Source organism: Dasypus novemcinctus, chromosome 12 (assembly GCF_030445035.2).
Source record: "Dasypus novemcinctus isolate mDasNov1 chromosome 12, mDasNov1.1.hap2, whole genome shotgun sequence".
NCBI lineage: Eukaryota > Metazoa > Chordata > Mammalia > Cingulata > Dasypodidae > Dasypus > Dasypus novemcinctus.
The window spans coordinates 110,805,175-110,812,959 of NC_080684.1; positions in this window are offsets into that span (position 1 = coordinate 110,805,175).

The following is a 7,785-nucleotide window of genomic DNA, read 5'->3' on the forward strand; positions in this document are numbered from 1 at the left end:
CACAGGCTGGCCTGGACAAACCACATCCCTCAGAGCGTCTCTAACTTCACAACACTGCAATGGGACCACACCCTTGCTTTCACTTTCCGTCCTGGTGTGATTCAGTGAACACAAAAAGAGACATTAAACTCAGCTCTCGAGCAGGGCAGGCGTACCTGGGGCCTTCGCAGGTGAAGCAGCTGGAGAAGACAAGGTCGTCACTCCAGGTAGACACTGGAGAGCAGGTGGGACACAAAGGTGGAGGAGCCCATGCCATGCTTTTATTGTTATTTGGCCATTCTTAGGTCTCACAGATCATATGTCCTCACAATTACCTCTAATTTCATTTTAAAACCCTTTAGAGAAAGGGGTTATGACTCAAAAGAGAACATATAACATCTTTGTCGATACAGATAAATGGGACATGACAACTCATCTTTGCTAGTCCACAATGGACTGGTTAGACCTTCTCCTTCTCTTCCCTGAGTTTTGGTAGCTGTTGCCTCCATAACATACCACACAGCCCACTAACTCTGTAATGTGGCTGATTTTTTTTCTCTTTTTAACTTTATTTTTAAAGAAGTTTTAGACTGCATAAAAGTTACATAAAAATAGAAAGGATTCCCATGTACCCCACCCTCTCAAATTTTCCCCTCTTAACAACCTCTTGCATTAGTGTGGTACATTTGTTACAGTTCATAAATAAACATTGAAGTGTTGCTACTAACCATGGTCTATAGCTTATGTTATGCTTTACACTTTGTACCATACAATTTTATAGGTTTTGACAACATGTATAATGGCCTATATCTGTCATTGCAATATCATGCAGACAAGTTCAATGTCCTGAAAATGTCCCATGTTATACTTACTCTTCCCTCTTCCTCCCTAGAAACTCTGATGACCACCATCTTTATATCAGTGTTACAAGTTCTTCCATTACTACAATAACAAACCTACTTTGGCCCATGGTTGCATTCCCTCTTATATTTGTTCTTTCTTCAGTCTTGAGAACTTGGGGATGATGATGCTCACTCCACTTCAGATTGAGAGGAAGCTTAGATCTTATGGGGCAGATGGAAGGCATTGTTTTGCTGGCAATTGTGGATACTCTTTGCCTTTGGGGATGGGGGTTGTCCATCATCATTTTGTTAGTTGTCCTGGATGAGCCCAGTGAAGTGGAGGGTAGGTGTTGGCCACAACTCTGCTGGGATTCAGGGCTCAACCAGCTTATGAGCAGACAAAAGATTTAAGTCTCTGGGATATAAAAAGGGTATAGTGCTAATTACAGGCTCAAATAAAAGGGGTAGAAGAACCATGTGTAGGGAAATTATAAATGAGCCTAACTCTTACTGTGGGATTATCATATATGCTAAGGTAAGGCCCACCAACAGGGTGCTGATTTCATGGGGTTGTCTGCCTTGCCTACAGTGTCCAGATGTCTCTAGAGCCCTCAGGAGCACCTCTGTTTGAGGCTTTGTTTACTGTGGTAGTGAGATCTGCCTGAGTCGGGTTTAAGTGTAAAGTCTGGAATGACCTCCAGACTCACTTTGAAATCTTTTAGCCACAAAAACTCTTTTGCATTTAATTTTCCTCCTTTCGGTCAAGGTCTTTCTCCAAATGCATCGCTGGTTGGTGCTTGGTAATAATCCCTCAGTTCCAGGGAAGCTCTCCCCTGGGAGTCATGTCCCACGCCAGGGGGAAGGTTGTGAGTTCGGCTTAGAGAGAGGCTACATTTGAGTAACAAGGAGGTTTTCAGGAGTAACAAGCAATTGCTATTATTAAGTGAAGTTTCATATTTACAAGAATAAGGTTCACAAGCATCAATATCGAGGGCTTGATATTGGTCTGTTTTCTTTTACTAGACACTGCCTATGTACTCTAGAGATTCTTGCCACTCTATTAGAGAATGTAGCAGGACTCCCCAGGATGGGAATTTAATATTTTGTTGTGCCTCTATGGAATATGAATGTATTCACGTGATCATGGGGTGTTATCTCAGTGGGTGGAGACCCACACAATAACCAAGACAATATTAAATTCCCACCCTGAGGAGTCTTGTTTGACTTTTTGAAAAGTGTACAGTTGAGACTTAGATTTCTAAAGCGAAAGTGAGGGAAATAGAGAGAGAGAAGGAAAGAGGGAGGGAGGGATGGAAGGGAGGAAGCCAGCCAGGCTCTTTCTTCAGCATTCCTGGATGTCCTTGAGATTCAGTTCCACTTCTTTCCTTTAGTGCACCAGAGATTGGGCTCAAGGTTGAAGATATCTCCTGCTCTCTCATCTCTAAATCCAAGCCCAATCAAAGGGGCACAATAAACACAAGCTTCTTTCAGCCAGAGCCTGGGAGTAATCGCACTGCTGCTCTGGCCAGCCCAAAGGCTGGGATCTGGGACAAATAAAAGTGAAATAGCTAGCAAATGGATCCTTAGTGTCCCATTCGGGAACCCGAATCCCGCTATTTCATCTGCATGAATTAGCAAAAGGAATTTTGAGCTGATATGTAAATAGAATGCAAGCAGTTTCCATTGGAAAACAAAAGCCTGGCGCTCAGCCTATTTTATTTTATGGCCATTTGACTAGAGTCTTTGTTACTGCTGGAAAACACAACAGCAATTATATCTGACCTACAATTTAAATAGTTCTGCCTCACACAAGTGTTTCAGGACTAATATTTAATAATGAAATTACATTGTCATTTGCATATGGTGTTGTCCTACAAAGGTGTATTCCAAATTTATTGGGCATTTTTATTAGCCCTCGGTGATTGACTCCTGGAAATTTGGTATGCGTATCTCGTAGGGAAAAAAATCTCCTCAGCAGAGGAGATGCCAAGCATGAAGATAAATGAAACCCAGTGTTTCAGAAGGCTGCTTGCGGGGAGAATTCCAAAGGCATGTTTTTATGGTTTTATGGGAAACAGGGGGCGTCCCTGGCACACTCAGACCCCAAGGGAGTCCAGGTGACCCCAAAGCGTCCTAAAACCTACGAAGCCGGGCAGCATTGGCCGTGGGCTGGGTGAGTGGGCGCTCCCATCGCGCCGTTCGGGCTTCTTTCCCCTAGCTGACGTGACGGGGCAGCCTGCGCTGCAGGCTTGTGGCTTGGGGACAGCTCTCAGGCAGAAACCAGCGCTGTAATTCTTCACACACTTCTAACGGTGCACGGCCATCCAGCAGAGCAGCCGGTTCACATCCAGGAATGATGGTCCCGTGTCCTGTAAATGCTCATCTCGCCGGGCCAGGCCTGCTGGAGATGATCTTGAATTCCAGTGGCCGCATGAAGCTCTCCTGATACACCCACATTAGCGCATTCGTGTGCACAATTAGAGAACAGGGCGATGAGATCAAATAACCTGACTGGGATATTTTTTTTTTCAGTTTGTTCTCAGAAGCTTCCCAAATGTATGACAAATTTCAAAACTACCTCTCTTCAGGAAACAAACCCCAAACTAAGGAAAGACTTACCCAAATGCGTAACTAAACCTGACAAGCTGTCGGAGAGCCCCACGTGTTCCGAGGCCTCTCAGCTCTGTGCCGCCTCCTGCCCTCCTCTGGTTTCTCTTAGCCTGGTGGCCTTGCCCTTGGTAATAGGGCCAGGGAGCTCCTCCACATCCACCCGCTGAACCCCGACGAAGAAGGCTCAGGGACTGCCTGTCACCCACACTCCCGCGACGAAAACGGAATTAAGAGCCATAGCCAGGGAAATTCCAAATCCTCTTGAAGATCCCCCAAAACAGTGGAATGCGGTCGTTAATGGGTATCCAATCAGGCAAAAGAGTGTCTGCTTTCAAAATTGCTCCGTTAAAGGACTCCTTGGAGAGAGCCTGAGAATGTAAATAAGTAACTAAAGTCGAGACCTGGCTGGGGGATGGCTGGACCCGCTGCGCTTTCTGCTTCTACCCCCGCTTCTCGACCCCTCTGCCTGCGAGGCAAGGGCCCTGGAAGCGCTGCGGAGGCGGCCCGAAGCCTCCCTCCTGGCGTGGAGCCCCACGTCCAGAGCAGAGCTCAGGACTGTTGTCAAGGAATTGCCTGATCCTAACACAGAATTTTTTAAATTATGAGGATTTTAAAATTCTAATTGGAATTAATAATCCAGGAGGGCCTGACTTTTTTCAGTTTGTACTCATGGCCTTAAGTCCAGGTGAAACAGAAAACTTATATAAATAAATCAAGGCAGCTAAATGGGAAAAGCTGAAAACATTATATAAGGGACCTTTTAAATATTATAGGTATTACTTCCCAAAAAGCCCACCAAATTGCTAAGAACTCCCTAATGTAAACCACAGACTATAGTTAATAGCACAATTCCATTCCCTCATCAACGTAAGAAATCTCCCACCCTTAATGCGCAGTGTTGATAATGGGGGTAGGGAAGACACTATATTTTCTGTATAAATTTTCTATAAACATACAACTTCTCTAAAAAATTGCTTAGAACTTATTAAATGCCATAACAAAGCCTTTTCCTCGAAAACCGACTGGTCAATATCCAAACGTGCAAATAAAAAAGGACTTATCCCTCTAAAATTAAAAGACACAACAGTGCCAGCCCTTCGGCACGCCTTCAGGCCTTCCATCTTTCGCTGACACTTTCAAAGGGACACTGTCCTCGATAATTCTCTTGGACTTAAACCTAATCCTGAGAAGTTAGTTTAAAAACATAAGCTTACATGGGAAGTTGCTCCTTTAAAAAATCTTGTTAAATTAGCTAAACGTTAAAAAAAAATTCTGGATCAGGGCAAAAAAAATGTTTTTAATTATAAAAAGAGTCCTCCAGTGCCACTTTTAATGTCAATCAATTTAAAAATGAAAGTCCCCCCAAGGAGAAAAATATAAAGGACAATAGCTGTCTATATTGTAAGCAACAGAAACATAGAAAAACAGATTATCTGTTTTTAAAGGGGAAACAAAGCCGGCACCCGGCACATAAAAGACCTAGTTTAAAATGGATTCCTCATGTGCTTTCTTAAAGGTAGATATTTTAATATAAATAGCTTAGAATTGCAGTAGCCACAATGAGGAAGTTTTCATTTAAACAAGGTTATACATTTGAAAAGCTGCACTTAAAACATGCTCCAAAATGTATTCACCAAAAGCAATGAATGTGCCACGATGATGAAAGCGGTTGTTGATGTGGGATGGGGGGGTGATGTGGGGTATGTGGAAACCTCTTATATTGTTTAATGTAACATCTTTTATGGTTTATGTATCTTTAAAAAAAAAAAAGACAATTTAATAATAAATAAATAAACCCAAAACAATTCCTCCTCAAAAAAAGATAATAAAAGATTAAAAAACAAAATCATTATCAGAATCCACCAAAACTGGGTTCATTAATTAATATTCAAAAGCCTCTAACAGGTGTAATAATTCTAAAATACCTCTTTACCAAAAACACAGAGAAAAAGCTGACTAAAACTTTAAAAAACATAAAGTAGGAAAAGTACAAAAAGTCAGCACTTTTACATAGACTAATGAGTTTTATCTCTGTATTTTATCTTTCTGTGTTTCTAAATCTGTTTTTTTTAAATCATGGCTGAAATTTTAAGCTGTAAATCTTTCATTTGCATACTAATTTAATTTTGTTAATCTAAAAAAAAAGCTGTATCATCTGGGTTATCAATGTTAAATACAAGAAGCAGCTTGTGCTTTTGGAGATAGTCTTCCTTAACACATACAGGGTTAGTGACTGTGGCAGTTTGAGGCCCTGGGACCCAGAAAATCACGTCCTTAGGGCTAACCGACTGCTGTGGGTGTGAATTTACTGATTAGATTCCTTCAGTAGGGCGAGACCCAGGGCGAGTCGTCATACTCTTACTGGAGCCCTTTATAAAGGAGATGAAAAAAGAACACAGAACACAGAGGAAATCCCACAGAAGCACAGAGAAATAGCCACAGACATGGAGAATAAGCCATGAGAGGAAGAGCCAAAATCAACAGAACCCCAGAGAAGAAGCCAGAAGCTGAAGAGTGAAGCCCGGAAAAGAAGGTGGAGGCCGCAGACGTGGGCGCTTCCGCGGCTCAGGGCTGTAAACTTACACGCGAATACATCCCCCTTATAAAGCCAACCCATTCCTGGTGCATTGTTTTCATCAGTTTTTAGCAAACCAAAACAATGATCAAATACGTTAATAATGTAATTATTACATATTGAGATGAAATATATATATATAAATTTACATTTAACTAAATACTCTGACAAGTTTTATTTTGACAGTGTGTTTTATAAGATATCAGCTTGAAGACAATTTCCAAAACCATTTTGGTAACTTAAATATATAAGATATGCAGGATGTGTTTGTATTAAGAAAAAGAGAGAGTAGTTTTGTTCCAAAATAAAATGACTGGTTGCTACAGAATGTGAAAGAGGAAATGTAGGCTAAAACCTGAATGGATACAGAATGTTGTAGAAAGTTTGTGGAAAGTGAGTTTTATTTCTTATGGTTGAAGTTGGATAAAATTTGATGGATCTGTCTATAAAATTATTAAGAGCCTTAGTATCAAATAGTATACTAATGCAAAACCAGAATTTGGTTTTCTCTCTATTAACATGACAAAGTTTTCTTGGATTTTCAATCTGTTCTTAATAAGAAGTTGTCAATATTTTTTCTGAATAATCAGTATTAAAACAGAGTCTATACTTTATCAAAATATCCTTTGTATTTTATGTTAACTTTATCATGTCCTTAATTGTTTAAAAGAAACAAGTCTTCTCACTTTTATGAGGAAAAAGAAAGTTCTTTACCATCATGTTAATAGCTATATTTACTTTTAAAATATTTTATTGAAACATTCATTAAAGAGCCAAATATTGTTTCACAGTGACCCGTAATCTTATTTAACCAAGTGTTCAATCTCCCTGACAACTTTTGACATTTTGCCTCCTCAAATCAAATGTGAAATGGTCATTTTTTATTTCAAACTGCCTTTGAGGTTTTCCAGATGGCCCTGGAAAATCACAGAAAATCTGTTCTTTCACCTTATATGTAAGTGCTAAAAATAGATTTATTGGATATACTATGAATTGCATAAGAAGAGTTGTCAAATTAAAAGGAATTTTCTGGCCTTCTATTAGTTGAATTCATATAAATAAAATATTATTAATATATATTTCAAAAATGATATAAAGGTCCTGAAGATTTGTCCGCATCCCTCACATGAGGCATCCTGGTACTGATCTGCTTCATATTAAACATCATATAATGCCATCAGGCATAATTTCAGTTCTTCTTAAAAATGTGATATAGTTCACACAAACATACATTACTTTATAATAATCTCTCTTTAAATCTTTCACTTTTATAAACAGTAATAAATTAACTATAGCAATTCTTCTTTCTTTTATTATTTGTCTTCTGTAATCCACAAATAATTTTTTATTTTATTCTAATATTTTCTTGAAACACTTGCAGTCAGCTGCAGGTCAAAGTGCTTCATCTTTAACAATGAAAGCACTGTCTCAGAGACCTGGGAAAGGGCTGTGCAGGACCACAGGCCTCTAATGACATTGCTTAAAGAATTTTAAAGCCACACCATGGGACTAACTCAGAATTTCCAAAATCTAGTTGGAAACAAATGGAGTCATGAAATTGCTAACACAAGATCTGTCGTGTTAGCAAGAATTAATTACTTAGGACTGAATGAATTGATAAAAAATGGTTATGGATTTTGTTTAAAATATTGCTGATGTTTCAATGTCTTATTTTTTTATACAAAGAATTCCTTTTGCTTTTCCCTTAAGCTATCTATAATTCATAAAACATTTATCTTTTTCTCCTGTCTGATCCCCTATAATTCAGAAACCCTTATT